The sequence below is a fragment of the Mustela nivalis genome, assembly GCF_964662115.1.
Source record: "Mustela nivalis genome assembly, contig: HAP1_SCAFFOLD_1942, whole genome shotgun sequence".
NCBI classification, from domain to species: domain Eukaryota; kingdom Metazoa; phylum Chordata; class Mammalia; order Carnivora; family Mustelidae; genus Mustela; species Mustela nivalis.
In genome coordinates, this window is record NW_028134722.1 from 18,340 (window position 1) to 44,541 (window position 26,202).

Consider the following 26,202-nt stretch of genomic DNA (forward strand, 5'->3'; position numbering starts at 1 on the left):
CTTCTTGACTTATTTACTGTGATTTTTACAGTTACATGAAGATTTATACTTATCTTTAACTTAATCACAATTTACTTTAAGTAATATGTTATTACTTCATGTATAATATTCTTAGAAGAATTTATACTATAACCCCCCCTTACCACTTTGTGTACTGTTGTCATACATTCTATTTCTAAATGTATCATAAACTCAAAAATGCATTGCTACTATTTTTTGTCTTAAGCAGTCGTATAGGGGCACCTGGGTGGCTCAGTTGGTTAAGTGTCTGCCTTTGGCTAAGGTTATGATCCCAGGGACATGGGATTGAGCCTCATGTCAAGCTCTCTGCTCATCAGGGAGCCTGCTTCTCCCTCTCCCTCTGCCTGCCACTCCTCCGGCTTGTGTTGTCTCTCAATCTGCTAAATAAATAAATAAAATATTTTTAAAAATAAATAAAAAGTAGTCAAATATCTTTTGAAAATATCAAAAATTGTTTTATATTTCCCCACATTCTTCTTTCCTTTTATATAGTCTTGTTATTTCAGTTTCTACCAGATATAATTTTTATTCTTTTAGCTTTTGTTTAAGTCTGAAAAAATATCTATTAGTTTCATTTTTGAAGGATATTTTCATTTGGAATAGAATTTTAGATTGACAATATTTCCCTCTCAGGAATTTAAAGATGTACCACAGTCTTCCAGTTTATATTCTTTTTGATGATAAATGTACTTTAATTCATAAATCTGTTCTTCTGTATGTAATGTGTATTTTTTCTCTCCTATTCCCTTTCAAGGTGTTCTTCATTACTGATTTTATGTGATCTAATTGCGAGGTACCTTGATATAATTTTTTTTGTTTCTAATGTTCAGGGTTCAATAGGCTTTAAAGTATTTAAAAAGCTTTTTAAAAATCAAATCTAGAAAACCTTCATCTGCTATTCCTTAGAATATTCTCTCTACCCTTTTTTTTCAAGGACTATAATTACAAACATATTTGGTCACTTGAAATTATCTCAAGGTACACTGAATCTCTGTTTTTGCTTTTTGTTTTTTCTGTCATGTTTTCTGTAGCCTTTTGGGCAGTTTCTATTGCTACCTCTTTCGGTTCACCAATTATTTCCTGATAATTCCATCAAGTATGTTTTCCATCGTAAACATTGTAATTTTCAAGTCGAAAAATTTGATATGGGTCTTTTATATTTTTCCTGTCATTACTGAACATACTCATATTTTTCTCTACCTTTTTGAACATATATAATTTTAATAACTTTTGATGTTCTTGTCTAGTAATTCTATCATATATGTCATTTCTGCTTCTATGCCTATTGCTTGATTTTTCTCTATTTTAAAAGTCAGATTTTCCTGCTTTTTCCTACCTGGTAATTTTTTTTCACATGAAAAAAAAGACATTGCTTATTTTACTTTATTTAATATCAGACATATTTTTATTCCTATACACTTGAGTGTTATTCTGGGGCACAGTTGCATTATTTAAAAACAGTTTGATCCTTTAGATGTTTGTTCTTAAGATTTTTTGGGTGAGACCAGAAAACACTTTAGTCTACAGCTACATTTGCCTCACTACTAAGGCAATATCCTTTTGAGTATTGCACTTGATGTGCCATTAATTTTAAGGTTTTCCATTCTAGCTGGTGGAAACACGAAATTATTCCCAGCTCTGTGTTAGTTTCTGGAATTGTCCCAGCTAATAATTTTGATTAGTTCTTTCTTCACCTTGAGGTTGTTTCCTAAGAGACTTGTGTTGATCAGTAGTCAGCAGAATAGCAGACAGGATTCCTGGAGATCTCTCTGCACATGTCTGTGCATGTTTCTCCCTTCTGATACTCTGCCTGAAAACTGTAGCCACCAGTCCTCTTCAGACTCCCAGCTCCATCTATTCAACACGTGATCACCAGTATCTGCCTGGATTCCCCCTTTCTTGAACTGCTGCCTGGAATCTCTCCCCTTGTTATAAGTTGGAATAATGATAGAACGCAACTATTTCCTCTCCTTCAGAGATCATTGTCCTATGTTGCATGATGTCAAATGTCTGAAAACTGCTGTTTCATATCATTTTTCCTCTTTAAGTTGTTTCAAACAGAGGTAAATCCTGTTCCTCATACTGCATTTTGCCAAAAGTGGAAGTATCTAGAAGAGTCAGATTTAATTATAATTTTTTTTTTCCTCTAGTAATGTTAGAATCAGATCAAGTTGAGTTAACTGGATGGCTCTGAAGTCTCCAATTTTAATCACTGGTGTATAATGCAGCTCTTAGATAAGAGAGTAAATACTGGATGAGGAGCCTCTATGGTGGTGTTGGGAAGTAGAGGGTGACTTAGTGAATACAATTTTGAATTTGTTGAGTTTGATATTTATATACTACTTATTTATTACTACATGAAGAAATAACTAATGTGCACTTAAATAATCTGAATGTGAAATGGAGGACAATGGTCAGACCTGCATTCTGGTTTAAAATTTAAGATTAAGGGAGTCTAGAGCATAGAAAAAATGTGTAAGAACCCCCTTTCTGCTTTTTATTCAACTTCAATACTATGATAGCTATCTAATATTAATGTCCTAAATTGTTTGCTATAGTTTTAATTGTTATTTTAATTCCAAACTGAAGATGTTTTAACCATACTTGGAAGGATGCTAGGACAAATATAACTCATGTTGTTATTATTGTTTACATGTAAAAATAATTAAGGGATAAACAAGTTTAAAATCTTGGGGAAGTTGCTCAGAGAACAATTCAGCCCCAAGGTAAATTCAATCTGAGACAGTTCTCTGACAGAGGTTGTAATCTGACAAGAATATTTTATCTTCACAGCCACAGGGCTTTTTGGGTAGATCATCTTAAAAATGTTAAGTGAATAATAAATAATGACAGGTAATTCCTCGGGGTCTGGGAATTCATTCTTGACTACAGTCGTTGATATTGTTCTCCATTTATGTTCTCCATAAACTTTTAGTCTCCATCTCAGCTGGGAAAGTAATTGCTTTTGGTCAGACCTGGGGGGTCCACTGAGAGCAAGCATCCTCTCTCAGAGAATCTAGTAGGTTCCTCTGACATGCCCTCATCCTCCTCCGTATAGAACCTATTCATGGGGCCTCCTTAGAATTTGAACAGGGCCAGAATCCATCCTCAGAACTGGAATTTGAATTCTTTTATTGCAGCTATAGTCAGGACTGTATGTGGATTTAATGTGCTAGATGTTTTATTTGAGTTAAAAGCGGTTTTATAGTTAATATATTATTAAAAGCTATTATTACTTGTATTTACTTCCTTTTTTTTTTTTTTTTTTTTTGTAAAGAACTCTGAAGGTTATAAAGAACCCCAGTCTTCCCATGGAGACAGAAGTCCCACTGACCACTATGCACATTCCATCTCCTGTATCCATCTTCTTTATCTTCTCATATTCCTTTGACTAAAGAATGTAAACAAAGAAACACAACTATATATAATTCCCGAAAGCACCTTTTGAACATTACTAGTGGCTTCCTTTTTAAAGCCTATCATTAGCCAAGTACTTTACAAAATATAAAACAAGTTTCCAAGAAAGAGCATTTTTAACTGGTAATCCTGGATGGGTGTTCCTGGGAAAACCTATAAGGAAAGCAGAGACAATAACCACACACAAGTACTGGTGGCTATAATAGTACTATTGCATCTGATGCAATCTCCTCTGAATCCATTATCCAAAGATTATGGACATTGAATCAGTTGTAAAGTGGCTCATATATCAGTGAGAATATTCAAAGAAATGTAAAATAAACTTTATTTCAATTTTTGAGCGTCATAACAGAGTCAGACTAGACAGTTTACCCAACTTCAAGACTTACTGTTTGGATATAGTAATCAAGACTACGTGGTATTGGGAAAGACATGGGTATATATAGTTGGCACAGAATAAAAACCCATAAGTAGTTCCACATAAATATGCTTATTTTTTAAAATTTTTTTAAAAGATTTTATTTATTTATTAATTTGACAGAGAGAGAGAGAGAATGAGAGAGCGAATACAAGCAAGGGGAGTGTGAGAGGAAGAAACAGGCTTCCCACTGAGCAGGGAGCCCAATGCAGGGCTCGATCCCAGGACCCCGGGATCATGACCTGAACTGAAGTCAGATGCTTAACGGCTAAGCCACCCCGGGGCCCCAAATGTGATTTTTGACAAAGGTACAAAAGCAATCTAATGGAAGAAAGATAGCCTTTCCAGCAAATGGTGCTGGAGAGGAGAAGTGAACACCCAAAGACAAAAACAGAAAACAAAACAAACAAAACTTTGACCTAAGCTTCATACTTTGTATGAAAATTAGCTCAAGATTGATCATGAACTTAAATGCATAAATGTAAAATTCTAAATGTAAAGTGGTGCGTAAAATTCTAAAACATTTAGGGAAAAGCATGGAAGATAATCTTCATGGATCTAGTACTTAGCAAAGAGTTCTTAGACTTTTTTTAAAAAATTGTTTTATTTATTTATTTATTTGAGAGAGAGAGAGAGAGCACAAACAGGGGAAAGGGCAGAGGCTTCCCGCTGAGCTGGAAGCCTGATGCAGGACTTGATCCCAGGACCTTGGGATCATGATCTCAGATGAAGGCAGATGCTTAACCACGCAGGTGCCCCCAAAGGTTCTTGTGCTTTACACCAAAACTATAATCCATGAAAGCAAAAGTTAATAAATGGACATCAAAATTTAAAATTTATATTTGTTCAACAAATATCCAATTAAGAGAATGAAGAAACAAACCATGAAATGAGAGAAGATATTTGCAAACCACAAAGAATAATACTGATAATGGGTGAAGAACACTTAAAACTTAGTAAACAAACAATCCAGTTAAAAAGTGGGCACACGATACAAAGATCACACTTCACAGAAGAGTATATACAGATGTTAAATAAGCACATGTAAAGATGTTCAACATCATTATCCATTAGGTAAATGCAAATTAAAAACACAGTGAGATATTCCTACACCCATGTCAGAATGGCTAAAATAAAGAATAATGAAGAATAAAGAATAAAATAAAATGGCTAAAATAAAGAATAATGACAGCACCAAATGCTGGTAAGGATGTGGAGAAACGCAATCACTCAGACACTCAGACAGTGTGTGGGAATACAAGTAGTACAGCCAGTCTGGAAAACAAATTGACAACTTCTTAACAAAAGATTGCACACCAAACTGCCGTATGACCCAGCAACTGCAATCCTGAACATTTACTTCAGAGAAATGAAAATGTATGTTCGTACAAAAATCTACATACAAATGACTAGTCAAAGCAAAACTTGGAAACAACCTAGCTGTCACTCAAAGTGTGAATGGTTAAGCAAACTGTGACACATCCATACCAAAAAACATCACTCAACATTAAAAAAGAACAAACTTGGGGTGCCTGGGTGGCTCAGTCCTAAAGCTTCTGTCTTGGGCTCAGGTCAGGATCCCAGGGTCTTGGGATCCAGCCCTGCATCAGGCTCCCTGCTTTGCAGAGAGCCTGTTTCTCCCTCTCCCACTCCCCACTGCTTGTGTTCCCTCTCTTGCTGTCTCTCAAACAAAAAAACAAACAAAAAAACACCATTGCTTTGTGCTGAATTAGGTCCCTATAAGGTCCAGTGAAATTCCTAACATGTCTTTGGCCACAGAAGCTGGCAAGCTGTGCCTTGAGCCCCTCTGCAGTGTCCGTGATGTTGCACTTACTGAAGTGGTAAGAGTTTTTTGTGGGAGTAGCTATAAATATTTATTACTGGCATCGTCCTGAGCCCTACTCAAACAGTAATTTGCGATGAACAATAAATATGGAGATGGAGGTTGGGATGGAAGGTGCTGCTGACAGACTGGCTGTTAGAAGTGCAGACATCACTTCTCAGCTGCACCTGAACTTGGGCGAACTGAAGAGAGGAACGCAACACGGCACAATTAGGAGCAGTATGGAGCCTCATTTTCCTCCGCTTGTTTTTATTCTTCACAATCCGTCTGTTTTTCATTCTTACTGTCTGAGTGACTGATAGAGTACCTTTTTACAAAGCACTCAGAATGTCTGTGTGAATTGAAATATGCATCACACCATAATTTCACATTTTCAGAGATTTTTCACATTGTTCCTTCTTAGCAGTCTGATTAAGTGCCTCCTAAAGCAAAGCAACAATATCTGAACTATCAAAGCAATCATCAGTGCATCTTCTAACTCTTCTCCATGAAAAAATGTCAGCTTGTGAATTAGACTTTCCAAAATTTTCTTACTGACATTTTCTAATCCCCTTTTTAAAAAATTCCCTTAGGAAAAAAATATGACAAATGCTGATTTAATGGTGCCCTCTGTCTCCCAAGTTTCGTTCTTAATGCCTATCAGCGTATATACAAACATTCTAGGAAGAGATGGAAAATCAGCTCCACCCCCGCACCACTGCCACTTGCATTTAGAGGGAGATTCCCATTAGAATTAGCTGGGGGCTGATTCAGCCTGTTGTACAGAGCATTATTTTAAAGCAAGACCTTGTGAGGGGTTCTAGGAATTCTCTGTGAAAATGTACCATTGTCATAAATATTTCTGTCACTCTTAGGGGAAAAAAAAAATCAGAGGTTTTTTCTGGAAGAGAACATTTAACCCACATTTTCGTGTTTTGGATAAATGTGAGTGCTCAAAGATCTTTTTTTCTATGAAAAGCTCATTGATAGGTTGATTTTAAAGAAGGTATGACCAAGTTCTTTTGAATGAGGGAGTGGCATATGAAAGCCTGAGGTGGGGGGATAAAAGAATATAATAGAAACGTGTTTATACAATATTATTGAAATGTGATCGAGGGGTGTCTGGGTGGCTCAGTAGGTTAAGTATTCAACTCTTGATTTCGGCTCAAGTCATGATCTCAGGGAGTCTGCTTGAAGATTCTCTCCCTTCACCCCTCCCCCCGCTCACTAACATTCTACTCTACTTGTTTCATTGCATGTCTGTCTGTCTCTCCATCCCTCTGCCCAACTAGATTTTTGGTTAGTAAATAGATTTAATTCTGCTTTGTTGTTACAAATCAATTCAGATTTTTAAGATTTTGTTATGAATGACTTCCACCTTAGTTTTCAATATTATTGGAATAACGTTTTCAATATGATCCTGTTTTTTGTCTACTATATTTGTAACTGTGTCCAACTCTCCAGTATTTTTTTTTACAAATTGATCATGAACTATTTCACAAAACATCTCAATAAACTACAACAAATCAATCGCAGACAATGCTTCATGATGACAATGTAATATAATTAGTAAACCACAAAAAGATAGTTTAAAATAGCACCATATGTTTACAAGTTTTAAAAATATTTCTAATAATTGGTAATACAGTGTGAACCATATGTTGTGTTTGTTACATATGTTCTAGATATTACTTGCCCGTAATATCTCTATGTTGTCAGCATTTATTGCTACCAACTGATTTGTGGTTATATTCAATTTGCATTTTCTTTTGTACTACATTTTTTCAGATCCTGTTTTATGTGCTTTAATAAGAGTCTACAGTCTTATTTTTATAGGTCCCTTGGTGATTTTATATTTCTGATGTTATCATCAGAACAAATACTTTTTCCCTGAGCTACTTTTCTTGTGGAATTCTGTATGATGTTTAACTGATTCACTATAATCAGTACATGCTTCCCTTCACCTGTTTCAAAACAGCTAAAAGATGTCATCTCTTCTGTTCTTGCGAGGAGATGGCATGTGTCACTGATTTTTCTTACTCAGATTTTTGTTCCTATCCAGATTACTTAATCTTTTCCTGACTCAGAGAAGGGTTGCTTGAAGAACATTTGCTAGACACAACGAATGACAATTGTGCACTTGTTGTTCCTGGTCCTGGTATCTCCAGGTTTCCCCCAGATATTTCCCCATGATGGTCAGCACCGGTCACATGAGAACTTCTGGACTAGACCACCGCACTTACACTGTCTTCACTCAGCTAGTCACGAGACACTCACTAGACTTGAAGTTGTCTTGGGGCCCAGCATTAATAAAAAGAGTAGCTCACACATTTTACGGAGCAGGCACGATTCTGGGGGATTTCCATGTGCTTACTCACATATTTTGGATGCAGAGATTTTATTCAGAGTGGTCATAAAAACATTTTTTAACCTTCCTATGGTGAGATATATTTGATGTTTGCCTCTCCAGTTTGTTAAAGGTGAAAAATTAATTTAATTCAGATTCAGCGGCAGCAGGATTAGTGAGAAACAAGTTTTCAGCATTTTCCTCTTGCCCTTATGGTTAAGATTAAGTTAAGATTGTCACAACAGATTAGATTAGCATAATTTCAGTTATTATTTGCATTGCCTATGGAAAAATATGCAAAGGCAGGCAAACATAATTTATTATTTGGGCTTTAATACACTTAAAATCACACCAGTGACTGTAGAAGATTACAAATGATCCTCGCAGGATTTTTTTTTATTATTTTTTTCCTTCTTCATTCATTTGGTGTTATTTACTAAAGCTACACTCGCTGCTTTTGCATCTTTATCGGATGGTTTTTGTTTGTGCTCAAATAGATAACGCAAAGTACATCTACAGTCCCCAGGCCCTCTATGGAGGGAGGATCTGACTCTGAGTTTTCCTGGGAGCTGAGCCACTTCCTAATGTTGCTGCCGGCATGTGTGCGGTTCCTTTGTTAGCTGTGTGATGTATCTGTGGGTTGCAGGGCCAAGGGATTCAGAGTTTTCATTTCCTTTTGAGTCAAATTCTTAGTCTTCTCTATTCTAGGCAAAAACTCCTCCTTTCTAATCACTATGGAGGTGAGTGTCTGCCCTGAGCCCGGCTCTGCCCCACTTCCCATTCCTTAAAACACAGGGAAGAGGACAGCAGCACTTCTACCAGACTTACTGGGGGAAGGAAGTAAAACAAACAAAGAAAACATGCAGCCCTTCCATGTGCCTTGACATCTCTCGTTCTGGGAGATTCTGATTTCTGTTACACATTCGCTCGATGGGGAGAACTAGTTTACTAGTTGGTCTTTAAATGTCTTTCCTTCTCCCTGCAATATAGATCAGGGTTTCCCAACAACATAACTACGACATCGTAGTCCAAGTAACTCTTTTGTGTGCAGAGTTGTCCTGTGCTTGCAGGATGTGTAGCAGCTTTTCTGGCCTCTACCCTCTAGATGCCAGGAGCAGACGTCCTCCTTTTGTGACAATCTCAGTTACCTCTGGACTGTGTCAAATATGCCCTGGGGGGGGGGGCAGAATTACTCCAGTTAAGGACCACTAATATATATTACCTTTAACTGTAATTATAGATACCATTAATCTAATTTACAGAAGATAAATAATTACAGAAAACAAGGGTGGCTACTGTGACAAAATACCTTTTAAAATTTTACATTTAAAAAAACAAGTAGAATACATTTTTTAAATTGATCAGATTGACAAAAATGTTTAATAATTCAGTAGATGAGAATAATGTTAAAATGATGAAGAGCCTTGCATTAGAGCCCACCAAGACTTAACAGCTAGCTGTCAGGCATTTAGATGATAGTGACGGAAATGTACTTCTCATGCTTTCCTTCAGCAATATTGGAATGATTACTCTGCTCTAGAAATTGTGTGGAGGACTGGGGTTACAGAAATGAAAATGAAACAAAACAGTCCTTGTCTTCAAACATTGTTTGACAAAGATCATTTTTCTGAAGATAGAATCTTAATAAATTCAAGGAATCTAGATAGTATGAACTTGAATGAAATTTAATTCTAAATTTTGTCATTTTCTCAGTATTTGCCAAACTACTTTTGCCCTTGTCAATAAAATAAAATTTTGCTAATTTTTATCAGCGAAAGAAAGATCGTTGTGAATGGTCAAAAACTATTTAGTGAATCTTTTTAAACATTTTCTATTGTTACTCAAATTACATCAATTAAAACATTGCCATAATCATTTTAGGGATCTGTTTTCATGATGAGATAAATAAGACTTAAAATTGACTTCTCATTTGTTTATCTTCATACTTCCTTCTTCAGTATATATATTTCCCTTAACAATATATATTCAAAATATGACATTGTAGCATATTTCATTGGTTTATAATGAATGTAGAAAATACCTTTTTAAGAATAGTCCATGAAGCATTTGCCTTTCCTCTACCGATATACACTGAGATCGTTGGCAATGATTCATTATTATAATTGGGTGATTGGGCATTAAGGAGGGCACATGATATGATGAGCACTGGGTGTTATATGCAACTGACAAATTATTGAACACTACATCTGAAACTAATGATGTACTCCATGTTGGCTAATTGAATTTAAATAAAAAATTAAAAAAAATAAAATCATCACCTCAGCTTTCAAAAAAAGGCAGCTTAAACAAAACAAAACAAATTGATACTGCAATGAAAAACCTTATTCATGCCCCCTTGTGCACTTCTTTTTTCTTTTTTAAAGATTTAATTACTTTACTTGATAGAGAGAGAGAGACACAGTGAGGGCGGGAAAACAAGCAGGGGGAGTGAGAGAGGGAGAAACAGGCTCCCCACCCAGCAGGGAACGCGATGCGGCTCAATTCCAGGACCCTGGGAACAGGACCTGAGCCCAAGGCAGACACCTAACAATGGAGCCACCCAGATGCCCCCCTCCCGCTGTGCACTTTTGTGAGAACGTCTGTACAGTAGGCACCTTGTCTTTGCACACATCTGCACCGTCACTGTGTTGCCAAGTGATCCTTGAAAGCAGCTACACTGATTTACACAACACCGAAAATATTGATTGTTTTCGCTTACCCCCAATTCATATTTGCAATTTTCTTATACTCTCGGCCAATTTGATGAATGGATAATTAGTATTTGATGATTTAAATTTGCATTTCCCTGACTGATGAGAATAAACATTTTAAATTTCTTTTTTTATGAATTGCTTCCTCATATATTTTCCTGTTTTTCTACTGAGTTTTTGGCTTCTATTTATTAAACTATAGGATTTCCTTATATGTTCTTTACATTCTTGTTTGTTATCCTTTGACACTTGTAGTTACATATATCTTGTCCTGGTGAATGACCATCCTTTGGCTTTGTTTATTTTGTTTTTTTAATTGTGTTGAAGATTTTACATTTAAACCCTCATTAAATTAGCCTTTAATCCTCATTAATTTTTACCAAATTAATGTTTCCCTTGTGTTTTATTCCATATGTATCTCATCTAAGAAAAGCCTTCTCTATGCCATTTATAAAGTTATTCCCTATAATTTCTTTTAAAATATTTGTTTGGCCTTTAACATTGGTTTTAATCCATTTAAAATGTATTTTTGTAAATACTGAGAATAAGCATCTATGTTTAAGTTTTCAGTGTGAATAAACCTATCGCCCTGATAATATAAGGTGAGAAGTCTAATATCTTCCCCATCGATTTTTAAGACTGTCTTTTTACATACCAGACTCCCTTAGAAGAATAATCCTTGTGTGGGGACTTTAATCTCTTATTGACCCATTGGTCCCAGGTGTTTTTAAATAAAGTTTTAACACAGTTTTTAAATAAGATCTATTTTTAGAATAATTTTAGATTTATAGAAAATCACAAAGACAGTACAATATTTGTGTTGTGCACCCAGTGTCCCCTCTCATTGACTCCTTAATTAGTATGGTATGTTACAATTCATGAACCAATATAGATACATTATTATTAACTTAAGTACATTCTTTAACCACATTTCCTAGTTTTACCTAATGTCCTGTTTCTGTTCCAGGATAAAACCACATTAAGTTGTCATATCTCCTTGGGCTCGCCTAACAATTTCTCAGACTTTCTTTGTTTTAACGATCTTGACTGTGTTGAGAGGTACCGGTCAGGTAGTTTGTAGAATGTCACTTTATTGGGATTTGTCTAATGTTTTTTTCTCCTTATTAGACTGGGCTTCTAGGTTTTTTGATCTGCTTGGGTGCCTGCCCTGCTCTCCTCAGAAAGCTTCATTATGTGAGTAATACAACTTTTCATACACTCGCGGTGCTCGTGGGGCTTATCAGCCTGACATAGGAACTAAATTTGAGGAGGAGGGAGACAGTCAATCCTGACCCCGTCGGGTGGCCACAACAGTTACATTGTTCATTAAAACAAATTAAGATCTTTGAATTGAGGCCCTAAACTGTGTTCTAGTGAATGTTTACAGAGCAACTAAATATTCTGTTAAACTTCTCACCAGGATATCAATTATGAACCTGTGGTGATAGATTTTGTGTTGCCTCTGTCTGACTTTCCCCTGTGGCTCAACATGAGATCATAGTCATTCTCTGATATTTAAAAAAAAAAATGCTCTAAATCTTTGCTTCTAATATTTTGGTATTTAATATAGCTTCGAATTTATTTTATGGTGCTATAAGGAAAAGATATCATTTTATTTTTTCTATATAAATGATCAATTATTCCAGTACCGTTTATTGAACGCCCTTATCTTTCCCCACTGGTTTGAAAGACTCTGTCATATAAGAACATTTCCCGGGATTGCCTGGGTGGCTCAGTCATTCTGTGTCTACCTTTGGCAGCTCAGGTCATGATCCCAGGGTCCTGGGTTCGAGCCTACATCAGGCTCCCTGCTCAGCGGGAAGCCTGCTTCTCCCTCTCCCACTCCCCCTGCTTGTGTTCCCTTTCTTGCTGTCTCTTTCTTTGTCAAATAAATAAGTCTTTAAAAAAAAAAAACAACCATTTCCCTATATGTTCCTCATGTGTTTGACAATACCACAGACTTCAAGAAGGGGAGCTTCTAGCTTAGGGCCCATGCTTTAAAGGGTCTTCTTTTGTCCCCCTCCAGCCACATCCCTTCCTTTTTTTTTTTTTTCCTTTAGAGACTTTATTTATTTATTTGAGAGACAGAGATCACAAGGAGGCAGAGAGGCAGGCAGAGAGAGAGGAGGAAGTATGCTCCCTGCTGAGCAGAGAGCCTGACGTGGGGCTCAATCCCGGGACCCTGGGATCATGATCTGAGCCAAAGGCAGAGGCTTTAACCCACTGAGCCACCCAGGTGCCCCCAGCCACATCCCTTCCTAAGGTAAGAGGAGACAGCAAGGAAAGAGACTGACCCACCCAGAGCCCATGTGACAGTTTTAAACCTAGCTAGTGGTAGAGACCCTGGATCCTAAAATTCCATGCCCAAACAACTCTGGGCCCACTTACACGGCCTGTACAATGTGCTTCTCCCAAGGGCAGGCCATACCACAATAAGCCTGAGGGCTGGCCAAGTGGATGCTGTGTTGGCGGATTTGTGGAAAGAGTTTGGATGTACAGGCTGGGGTCCTGATGTCCATACATGGGTGTGCATGAGACCTTTGAGAATGGAAAGAGAATAAGGTTAGGCTGAGATTCAGGACCTGGAGTCTGAGGCTTGCTCCTCCTATGCCACCACATTCTGAGATGAAACTCCAGGAGTCCCAAGAATTATAAATTCCAATTTTGCCTTCCAAGTATATATACATATAAATGTATATATGTCAAATTAGAAAGATAAAATATATTTCACTTAATTGTTTATTCGCTAAATTAAATGACATATGGGTTTCCATTTGCCCAGTTGCACTAGATCCTACAAATGTTAAGGGACGTCTTGTGTCTGTGTATGTTTCTAGATTCTTGATCATGTTCCATTGGGCGATTTGCCTATTCCTATTTCAATAGCACCCTGCCTTAATTAATATAATAATTAATCAAAAGGGCACTTCCCCTGCCAATTTTGTTCAAAATTATCTTAGTCATTTTTGTCCTTTTTTCCTCCAATATAAATTTGGGGGATCCACATATCAAGTTTAAAAAAAGTCTCCTTTAAGCTATTACTTTGAAAAAATAAAACTGTTTTATTCTCTTTTTAATTTAAAAGCTCCCTTTTAGCCTAACTTATGAATTTTCTCATGTTTTAACTCCCTACCATTGATTCTGTCTTAACCTCTAAACTAGTGGTTTGCCCTCCAAGGGACATTTGACAATGTCTGGAGACATTTTTGTTTGTCACAGCTGAAGTGAGGGGTGCCTTTAGCCTGCAGTGAGTAGAGACCACGACATGCTGCTAAATGTCCTACGATGCACAGGACAGCCCCCACAACAAATTGTCTGACCCAACATGTCAACAGTGAGAAGGCTGAGAACACTGATCCAGATGACGTAGGAACATGTAGAACACATTATGATGCATATGTACATGTAAGTGTACCTTAGAAGTGTGTGTACTTGTTTGTACACATGTGAGTATATTGTCATCAGTGCTTCACTAACTACTTTCTCACCCACTGCCCTGCATCTGGGATTCACCAAGCAACTTACCAACATTATCTTATTAATCCTCATCCAATGCTCTAGAAATAGGTGACAACATGATTACACTTGTTTTATTAATTCAGAGACACAGATCAAGTATCTTATCGGTATTCCTCACAAAAGAAAAACATATTTCATGAAGTCCCCTGTTTCAGCTATTATGTGATAGGTGATAGTTTCTTCCTTTCTTCTATTAATAAAAGTTGGATGACTTTTCTTCAGGCAACAATACACTTCCTACTTTTCAACATGCTATTTAAGTCTAAGTACCTAATTCTTAACATAGAAAGGAACCTAATTTTAATGCACATTTTAAAATTTTATCTAGGTGGGTAGAAATATTTTCATACTTGAAGAAAAAATCTGAGGAAAACCTTTAGAGAAGATTTTAATGGGTTAGTGATTAAGAATCTGAAAAGAGCTAATGCTATCAAGGAATTTACTGGCTAAGGAGGAGAAGCCGTGCCATTAGGTTTTAGACTTCATTTGTAAGTTTAATGCTTAAAAGCAAACTGATCTTCAGTAATTCTGAAGGGATTATTACTAGACACACTGATTCTTATGGAATCATAAATCTGGATGTGGCTATAAAAGAATAGTTCAAGCTGAAGGCACAGATCGTAAGGGCAAGCACATCCTTCTTGCTCCCATAGCTGGTGGAATAACATTGAAGTATGTGTGATGATTAATTTTATGTGTCAGCTTGGCTGGGCCATGGTATCCAGATACGTGTTCAGACGTTATTCGGGATAATTCTGTGGTAATTGTTGTTTTGGATGAGATTAGCATTTAAAGTAGCATTTAAAGAAACTTAGAATAAAGCTGATTAGCTCCTTTAATGTGGATGGGTCTCATCAGGAGAATTCCTGAGAACCGTAGCCTGACCTCCTCCTAGTCAGAGGGAATTCTGCAGCAGATGGCCCGAGCACTTGAAGTACAGCGTTGGCTCTTTCTGGATCTCCTGCCAGCCCAACCTGCAGATTTGGGATTTGCCAGCCTCGATAATCATGAGTCAATTCCTTAAAATAGGTATCTCTCCATACATAGACACATACCCTATGGGTTCTGTTTCTCTAGAGAACTGTGAGCGATACAGTATGTATTGAAATTCTTTTAAAAAAAATTATTTATCGTGATCAACGATATGTAGAAAGATGGATTGAGAAACAGATACTTTAAACTAAAAAGAATTATACAGAGTATCAAGTAGCCAGTTGTATTTTCTTTCAGTTAGACAATTGGTTTACATACTTTTCCATCTTTTTCTGCTGTCAAACCCCATCACTGTGCTGTGAGTATTATAAACATACTGAGATAAATACTACGTATCCAGTTCTCCTGTCCTTGAACACATGGGAAAATAAATTTCCTAGGTGGTCTTGCATTTAGGCAGGCCAGTGGGACTAGTCTTGGCTAAAGAAATGTGAATGGAAATCACCTGTGTCACTTCCAGGTTGCGGCAGGAGAAATCTTCCTGTGCACTTAGCCAGAACGCTTCAGTGATTCTGGGGAGCAGAGCGAGCCTCTGCCTGGCTTTGATACAGAAGTAAGCCTTTATTGTCTTTAACCACTGAAATTCATGACTGTTTTACTACGGCACAACCTGGCCTATCTAGACCAATATATAAGGCAATGCTTCCTTGCTGGCATACATAAATACTGGAGAAAAGTTAACCGCAAGTATATCCTTATGAAACATGGTCATAGTCTCTAAAAGAATAACAAGGTGCACCCAGAATTAATACAATATAACCAAGAATTAATTAATAAAGTTGTAAAATTAACATTACCATGTTATCTGATACTTGGACTAAATTCTAATGTATTTAAATCAGTTTATGTGTATATCAGTTTATGTCTCACAGTTTCTCTGACATTGTTCAAATCATCTCAATTCCCTCTTCCACCATTTCCTTACCACAATGTTATAAAAATTAGGAAGATGAATCATTTTTTAACATCGTAAGCTTCTTGGAGAAATGCTTTTAACAAATTACAGCACAAGTTTTATTTGAGGCCAACATTCCAGGGCACATACAAATCAAAGAATAATGATCACATAATTTTAGTCCCATTGATGTATCATAATGAGATATAAATTAACATTGTGTACCTGACTTAGTTCTCTCTTCTACTTCCTCTCCTTGGAGAAGTGATGAAACATCACTGGTTTTTCTGGTTCCTGAGCTAGACTTCCCACCTACACGGAAGGAAGATTTGCTTCTCAGGAAAAAAAAGAAGAAAACTACTTAAAGCTCAAACTTAATCTCAGCAGCAACAGGCACTGGGTCCTAGTCATTTGTCCTGCCGGAGTAAATGGCTTTTCAGATCTGAAAGTCTGAGGAGGGTACTGGATTGGCCTTACTTTCTGTGTGCAAGACCTGGACCTAAACGTTACTCTTTTGTGATGCTGAACTGATCATTTAATCAAACTTATACTCAATTTCCTCAATTCAAAAATATGTTTATATACATGTAGCACATATTGGTATATCTGGTGCTTAGTAACTACTCAAAATTATTGATTGAATAAATACAAGAATGGATGGGTGGGTGGTAACTATGAAGTTCATAGACTGAGATAATGCTTGTGAATATATTTTCTAAATGATTAAGATGTTTCAATGATTAATATCAATGTAAGATATTATCAGTAAAAAAGTGTTTTAAAAACATTATCTCTAGTGTTTATTAGGTGTAAGTCTGCAGCCTGATAGGTTAACAAAGTAGAATTCCTGTGGATTCTGTAAGCACTTAGTGGGAGGTTCCCTTTGTAGCAACCTGGTTGGAGGCTTCCAGGCTCCACCCATCTGTCCCTGGAAACATATGCTAACAACATGTTTGAACTTCACAGCAGACGTGGAGTTTATGCACCAGGAAGCTGAAGTCTGGCCTTTCTAAAAACAATGATTCAGAAGTAGTTGGAAAGGGACCACCGAGGGGATGCCTTTACACCTCAAACTTGTATACTCATCTCTCAGAGAAGATAGGCCGTGGGGGTGGGGGGTGGATAATCGTTTCAGGGACGCCCCCTAAGAAAGAACTTCCTCCAGAACAATGAATAATACATGTGAAAGACTTTTGACCTTGAAGCCGTGCAGAAATTAGGTTTATTATGCTATATAGTTTAGGGTCTTAAAATCATAGGAACCTCTAAAAGGTGAAGCAACTGCTTTGGACCAGATCTTCAAAGAAAACCTCTGATGTGAAGCTGCAATACTTCAAAATGGTTACAGACTCTGACATCTGAGTTCTTCAAAAGATCAACTTATGTCTGGTTCTGATTTGCTATTGATTTAGAAAGAACTATTTTCTTTGGGCATCAAAGTTTGTTTTTGTCATAAGCAAGAGCCTCTCCTATCTAGCTCCTGCCAGACCCAGCTCACTGCAGAATTCTCAAAGGATTTCATCACCTGTAGAGACTGACTTTAACTCAGGAGATTTGCTTAGAACTTTAGAGTGTTAGGCAATTTGCTAGTTATCTGTGAAATCCATCTTTGACATATAAATAAAGCTGTTAAATTTGCTATGACCGTCTCTAAGAGAGTAGGGCAGCCTAATTAGGTAATGACTGGTGATGACAATTATACCACCTTTATTATTTTTTTATTATTATTATTCTAGACTTCACCCCTTCACACCTCTCCCCACTGCCATTATTATCACCACCACAATCAAACTCCTTTTTCATTGGTTTAATCATATTCTGCTGGGGATGGTTTGTAAGACAAATAATCACCAAAAGTCTCAAGAAAAAGGAAGTCTAATTATATTTAACATTTTCACAACTCTTTAATTTAGTTTTTTTAAAGAATTTCTAAGAGCTCCATTCATAATGGACAGCCACCAGATATCTACAAATGGTTGTAATCTTCCCAAAGTCCAAAGGTGTTTTCTAAGAACAATACTCCTTAGGGGTCACTACCTTAAGTCTGAAGCAATTAACATGAAGGCAGAAAGCTCCCTGAAAGCTCCCTCTGGTTTGTGGCTTTCTTTGCTATGGCCCCTGATATTTGTTTTCGGGGTTTCAGTAAGTCTAGACAGATTTCTTCTAAGTATGCAAGAATGAGGGCGTACAAACATAGCTCACTCCCTTGCTCTCTTTCTCTCTCTCTTTCAACAATCCATAGGATATAGGGGGTATAAACACTCTTCCCTACTCCAGCCAATAACATTCCTGCAAGAAAACAAAACAGAACAGAATGAATTATTAACACCAGAGATTGTCAAACTACCGGTGGTAAAATAGCTACACAAATTATGAAATGTAATTTGTAATTTTGTTCTATTATTTTCATTAAGATTGAGTAGACAAAGCGGTAGAGACCTACCACTATATGCAAAATTCTTTTTTCATCTAGGCCTGCCCTCATCCTCCGCCAAAACCCTTCTGGTCGCACTAACTATATCAAGCAGCCCATTGGGACAGTAGAGGCTTTCATGCCCACTACAGATAATCACATTTGGGTGGGTGTCCAAGCAAAAATTCCACCAGTCCAAGTTAAACAAGTAAGGAAGATTTTATGCAAAGCAATTGCAACAGGAGAGCAAGGCCAGAATTGCGTTTGAATTCATGTTCATTGAAATCAACAGCAGGAGAGTTTGTTGGCACTGGGGTGAGCTTGTGGAAGAGTCCTGGAGGACCCTAGGAGGGAAGGTTGGTCAGTGTGTGAAGCCACTGAGTTACTCCTAAGCCTGTGAATGTTCTTCTCTGTGATTAGGCCATCCATGTTTGCTCCTGTGCATGCACAGAACTACACAGCCGCCTCTTCTTCCACAGACACTGTGGCCCTGTCTCCTTGATGATTACATTTTAAAGAAATAACTCCCAGCTCCTGGAGAAAGACATTTCTGGGTTTAATACTGGCAAAAGGCTTCTAAAAGGTTTATATCTCAAAGGGGCAGAGAAAGAATGTACATGTTTTCTAAAGCAGATGCTCTGAGGAAAGGGACGTCAGGAGCCTGGAAAGAGAGGAAGTCTGTCTGAAGTCAGGCAAGCCGAGAGGAATGTTAAGGCTGTCCTGGTCATGGGGTCATTTTGGTTATTGTTGAACTAGAGTCTTTCCATAGTATGACATTCTACAAAATAAAATGTGGTGGAAAATGGGTTTATTTTAACTACATACAAAAAGGGTTAGCCACAGAGTAGCCTCACTGGGAGAAGTTTCTCCTCTCAGTCATATCTCCACATCAGTCATCATTGAAAACTACATGATGTCAGTATGGTTGTCCAGTATGCTCTTACTGACTATCGTGATCAAAATACAAAACTGGTTTTCAAATGCAACCAAGTCATCATACCGTTCAAGTGACCTGAAGAAAGGCAGTTACTTTCTGGGTACTTGCTTTATGCTCAGACAGGAAGGAGAAGTCCTTAAAAACTTTTCTTCTTTGTAATGATATACAATGATAGAACTGCCACTTTGCTCCCCATTTCCATACATCACAAAATGAGCTTTCTTACCAAAAACCAAGCACCCTCCCCAGTTCCCACCCCTGGTACTTTTTGGTCTTTTGTTTGTTTGTTTGGAAGTTGAGAAGCTTGCTTACAACATTGCTCTTAGAATGTAATTTGAGTTGTGTTTCTCTAGGCACCCAGAAGCCAGAACACATCACATAAATAAAATTAACTGCACTTTTGAACCAGACTCTAAGCTTGTTCATGGAAACCAAGATGAATTGCTTCCAAATGGACATCAAAACTCATCCCTGCAGTTGGAACACCTGTCCCAACAAATAAAAGAACTGGTGCTTCAAGAATAATTTTCTGTGTGTAATTTCTCTGTATATTTCTCATCATACATATCGTCCTATAAACAAAGTGTAAGTTAGAAAGGAACTCACTTTCCAATAGTTGCATCTTCATTTCCTAACATTCATCCACAGTCTCTGCTGGCTTTACTCACCCATACCTGCATACATTGTTCCCACCATACGTTTTGCCTCTACCAGCAGCCATCAGAAATGATGCAGCCTCTGGGTGAGGATACTGCCCTAATCGCTACTTCTCTAAGGTGTTTACAGCCAACCACTCACAAATAGCTTTTTTCTAAGGGATGTGATTTCTTAGTATTCCCCAGTGTTTTCTTTTTTCTTTTTCTAGCTTTATTGAGATAGAGGTGATGTATTATATAAAAGGTATACAACATGGTGATTTGATATATGTATATATTGTCAAATGATTAACACAATAAAATTAGTTAACACCTCCATCACCTCACGTAGTTATCTCTGTGTGTATGGTGAGAACATTTAAGATCTCTCAACAGCTCTCAAGGATACAGTATAATATTGTTAACTATAGTCATCAAGCTGCACCTTAGGCCACAAGAATTTAGTTATAAGTGAAAGTTCGTACCCTTTGATCGACATCACCCCTTTCCCCCCATACCCCATGTATTTCCTTAGGGCCTTACTACATGTTGGGCTATTTAAATGAGTTAAGTGCACACAGATTGCAACTTCTAAAAAAAATTCTGATTGAGGCGCCTGCGTGGCTCAGTGGGTTAAAGCCTCTGCCTTCAGCTCGGGTCATGGTCCCAGGGTCCTGGGAATGAGCCCTGCATCGGGCTCTCTGCTCAGTGGGGGGCCTGCTTCCCCCTCTCTCTCTCTGCCTGCCTCTCTGCCTACTTGTGATCTCTCTCTCTCTGTCAAATAAATAAATAAAATCTTTAAAAAAATTCTGATTGCCCACATTCACCCTTACTTCACGTCGTAACATTTCTATAATAATTATGCTAATGACCGTCTAATCAGAAGAAAATACTTCAATGTCACCACGGTAGGGCATCTGTTTGGGGCTGCTTTGGTTAGCAGCAGATTATCGACCATCTTACTCGGTTTTGATGACACAAACTTAAATGGGAGAGACCACTGAAGATTTTAGATATAGTGCAAAATCATGACATGGAGTCACTTTAACAGAATTAGGATGTTTTCAATCCCTTGAAGTAATATGATAAAGACTTCGTGGAGAAAAATGCCTTATTGGATGTTAATAACAAAATTAGAAGGAAAGAAGGAGGGATGGAGGCGTGGATGGTGGATCAAAAGGGCTGTGGGCTACAGAATTGGTAAAATACAGCTTTCTTTTCAGAACATGATTCTTATTCATTTTGTCATATTTGTCATGTTAAGTTATTTAACCAGTATTCCATCATTAGACACATACTATGTATTCTTCCTTATTACAAAGCCTTCTGCAGTAAACTTTCATAAATACATTTAGCATGCATCTGAATGACAAGTACCAGACCCAGCACAGCATTCGTTGGAGGAAACTAGCCAGGACGGAGCAATCAGGGGCAGGTACACAGCTCCCTGTTGCCCATCACACCTAGACTCAGTGCTCAGAGATCAAGCAGGACCAGAGAGAAGCCCTGGAGAGTTTAAAGGCCTGCAGTGCTTTCCCTTCCCCTAGTCTAACCCGTGTGTTTCCAGCAGTATATGGCAAAACTCTGGCCTCCTGCTCTCATCTACCCTCTCTGGATTCCTGGTTGATGAACATGAAGGGAAGAACCTAAATAGAGGACAGAATTTAGAAAAATGATCGATGGGTGAAATTTTTTAATGTTTAGGCAACATCTTGCCTAAACTCCCCAACTTACTTCATTTTCAATTTTATTGCTCTGTTTTAATTTTTTCATCACAATTATTTTTACCCCGAAATATTTTATTATTTGCTCATTTAGAGCAAATGTGCTCACTCCAGACTTGAAGATGGATTTCATGAGAGGAGGGACCCTGTCTGACTTACATTCCTGGCATGCAAAATAGTATCTGCATCATTGTGAGAACTCTGAATATTTGCTGGGAAAAAAAGGAATGAATAAATAAATTCTATTACTTTGAAAATCACCTGTACTTTAGACAAATACTATGTAATATAATCTTATATAAAGTATATAAACATTTATTATAGCATAGATACATAATACACATATGTTTGAATATATATAATGTATATTATGTGTATATACATATACATATATATATATACATATATATAGTGTACATTAGAGCATGTGTGTACACATGTGTGTGCTTAGAACTGGTGTGAGAATAAGCCTGCTTTGAGACTGGAAGACTGGTAACTATTCAAAAAGCCAACAGAGCAATGTCAGGATTGGATTCTCTCTTTCCACAGTACCATGGGTCTTTCTTCTTTCCCAGAGAGAAATGATAGGGAGTTTACCTTTTTCTGAGCTCCTGAATGCACTCTGCCATTAGTTGTCCTGCCTCACTGAAGTCCCCACAAATTGGGGGTGAGGCGAAGGGGTGTTTCTCTCTCTGGAGTCTGGGTATTTCTGGATTGACTTCACAATGTCTCAATCATGCTGAGGTGCACCAAGTGCCAGGGATCTTGCTAAAGTGTTGGCAACAATCTCATTTGGGAAATGTCCTGGAACTGGGAATGCAAATCTGGGGGTCTGTGGTATGATCCTGATGTCTGGATAGGTAGGGGCTGCTGATTCAGTAACAATCTCTCTCTCTGCTGGCGGGGGATCTGGCCTCAACGACCTGCCTCGAACCTTCCTCACCTCTCAGTCCTCAAGACCACAGCAAAGCCCTGGTTGTCATGTCACTATCTGGTCTGAGGTACGGTGGCTTTTCTTTCATATGGCATCAGAAACTTCACTGGTAACAAGGGTTTTGGGGTTCTGAGGAATGTCTGGGCTTGGTCGGAATTTCTGCCCATCTCTGAGACCTGCATTGACTTCATGAAGCTATTTCGATTTCACTAAACTACATTTCACAACATCTGGCTGACTGGTCATTTCTCCCTAAGCTTAAACACATAGTTAGGGCACGTATCGACCTTCCTGTCTACAGACAGGTATGATTTCAGCATGTGAACCCAGAAATCACCCACCTTGCTTTATCCTCTATGGCTGAGGAGGATTCTGTTACAAAAATCCAAGTGGACATAAATATTTCCTAATACTGACTATTCCTACTGACTATCCCATTAACCCAAGTCTCTGTTTAGCCCTAATATCTGCAAGCCCTGTTTCAATTCAATGCATTTTCTAACCATGGAACAATGTCCTCTTGCCTCATACCTGACATGGTGACAACTCTAACATTCCCAGTGACAAATGACTTCTAGCAGTGTTATCCAAACCTACTTGATTTTGGTAGCTCAGCCTCCATGGGACTTGGTCTCAGTTCCTGATGAGTTTCCAATCTAATTATGAGTGTCAGAGACCTCTGCTCCCTTTTCTGGAAAGACTCTGATTCCTATATAAATTGTGTGTCTGAGAAGGAAAGATAACACCTCATTTCCAGCCTGCAAGTTTGAAGTCGTTTCTTACACCCTTTCATTCTGGGTATCTCACATAACACTGCCTCTGTCTAATTCAGCTGTGCAGGGGGGGTGGGGGGAATAGCCTAGAAAATTTGAAATTCTGTGTACTCAGGAAGAAACAAGGTGAACTTGGGCCAGAGCCCAGGGACTGCCCAGGGACTATCGTTTCTTGATATAACAGTGTACAGTTCAACCCAACACTCTTGCACACACATCCTCAGGAGTTGCTGTAGGACCCACAGTGGAAGGTGAGCTTTTAACCAAAAGAAAACAAACTTCACAAAACCATTACATCTCAAAAGAAACTGAAGTGTGCATTTGGAAAGAAGGGGGTTTAGGATAATCAGAACAAAGAGGAGGTTTACAGGGAAGGTCTATGAAGAGGTTTGGATAATTATTTGAGGGAATAAACCCATCAGGGTATTTTTAAATGAGTTTCTAACTTTTTAGAAAGTGTGACAAAGTTCAGTTGATTGCAGGTGTTTTCCTCTTCAAATCTCTAAGACATTGAATTCCAGACGCTGTATTCTCACAACCCTTGTTACTCCTATTTCGGGCTCACTCTCCTGATCTTCTTCTTACTCAGGCAGTTGCTTTCTAGTCTGTAAGACCTAAATCAAGCATCCTAGAAAATACGGTGTTAGAGGGTACTGATTCAGAGTTTCAGTCGGCAAACCAAATAATATGTCTTAAATCTTAATGTGACCACAGTAAAACAGAGTCACTTGGGGATTCAACATGGTGATGTGTCAGAAAAATATCCATACGTACCCCAGAGATCTGTTTAGATATTTCTCGTGTTAATTTTCTTCTCTTGGAACCCAGCTGGTCAAAAATGGATCCTTCTCTCTCTTTCTACACCATCCTTTTAAGGCCTGATCTGCCTCTCATTTACTCCCTTTACAGGGCTCCCCATCTCAACGTCAGCCAAATCTAGAAGCCACCCTCCCACAAGAAGCTCTTGCCTTGAGAAGAGAAAGCCTCCTGCTTGGACGGATATTCTGAAATAAAGAAAACAAACAGACAAACAAAAATCAGCCTCCTTGGAATCCCACAGCTTGAACGTATGAAGCAGAGTTTAGGCTTTGGCCATCTCGAGTCAAGTGTAAGCGCTTTTCTTACATTCCTTCTGAACAACACAAAGAAGCCCAGTTGCTCCTCTGCCCAGAGACCACCCCATGGTCCTGAAATGGGAATATTTTCTCCTCACTCAACTAGGTTTTAGAACAGCATATTTGTAAAGTAACTTTTCTTCTGTATTTTTTGCAATTAATAACTTCAGGAAGTTGAATAAGATGAATAAACAAGGTAAGTCCCAAGATCCAAATAAATTTTAAAGTTTTACTGTTGATATCCCCCACTCCTAAGTGGATTACAAAGTTTAGTCCTGACTTGGGCCTTCTAGGCTCCCCGTAGGATCTCCGGTTATGTAATTCTGGTTCTCTGAGTCTTCAGAGAAGCAGTACAGCTCAACGGTTATGAGGACAGGCTGCCAGACTTGCAGTTCCATGCTCACTGGTCCTTATTCACGACCAGTGTATGCCCTGGATCCGTGGACAGGGGACGATGAGTTGGAGGCACTAGCATCAAGATAACTGCTCAGCGGACCCTGCCAGTATCCCAAGAGCTCACCCTACCCCGTGTGTCTGTAGATAAGGCCTCTGCTGAGTTTACCTGATAAGGCCTCTGCTGAGTTTACCTGAACACATTGCTTACTTGAAGTCTTCAAGAATCTAAGATACTATTGTTCACTTGAAAAAATCTGGGATGCACTCTAGTTCCTTTTCTTTTTCTTCTCTTTTTTTAATCTATGAAGCCACTTTGATTTTACCCAGAAAAGTTTGCAGAAAAATTGATCAGAAAATAAACTGCCCTGGGGTGCATGGGTGGCTCAGTGGGTTAAAGCCTCTGCCTTCGACTGATGTCATGATCCCAGGGTTCTGGGATTGAGCCCCACATGGGTTCTCTGCTCAGCAGGGAGCCTGCTTCCTCCTCTGCCTCTCTGCCTACTTGTGACCTCTGTCTGTCAAATAAATAAATAAAATCTAAAAAAAAAAAAAAAAGAAAAAAAAGAAAAGAACAAGAAAATAAACTGTCCTGAGGTACCTAGGTGGCTCAGTCAGCTGAGCTCAGTGGGGAGTCTGCTTGAGATTCTTTCTCTCCCTCTCCCCCTCCCCCTACTCATATTTGCATTCTCTCTATCTTCATCTCAAAATAAATAAATAAAATCTTCAAAAAAACCTATCTTGAAAATAATGATGATGCTTCATAATGTGATTTTCTTAAAGGACACAGTATGGAGCTCTCTAAAGAAGCTAGTCAGTGATTTGCTCTCAATTCTAACAGTTTTGAAATGTTATTCTTTAAGGAACTTTAGGCAAGCTTGAGGAGGAAGTTATATCACTTCCATTTAAAGTTGCCAGATTAGTCAAAAGGAGTGAATATAGCTTTCTTATTTCCTGAATTTTTTTTATAATTGCCCTTTTTATTATATAAAGACTTGGTAAAGAAAAAAAAAATCAAAATAGGAAGAAACTAGCTCACCTATCTTTCTTTTCAGAGCATATATTTTTAGTACCTAGAACAATCTCTTTTCTATTCCCGATTATTTTTTAGCAAAAGTTTTTTCCACTCTTAGGT

The 26,202-nt window shown here is 38.0% G+C and overlaps 1 protein-coding gene across 1 annotated transcript in view; it reads left to right on the forward strand.

Annotated features, from left to right (window-relative positions):
- The window catches only part of LOC309858151 (solute carrier family 13 member 1-like), a 37,010-nt gene extending 16,558 nt beyond the window's left edge, over positions 1-20,452 (forward strand). Inside the window, exons 5-6 of the transcript XR_014308065.1 lie at positions 11,865-11,930; positions 19,847-20,452. The gene's annotated coding sequence lies outside the window, so the exon portion shown is untranslated. The remainder of the gene's footprint in view (positions 1-11,864; positions 11,931-19,846) is intronic.
- The last annotated feature ends 5,750 nt before the right edge of the window (positions 20,453-26,202 follow it).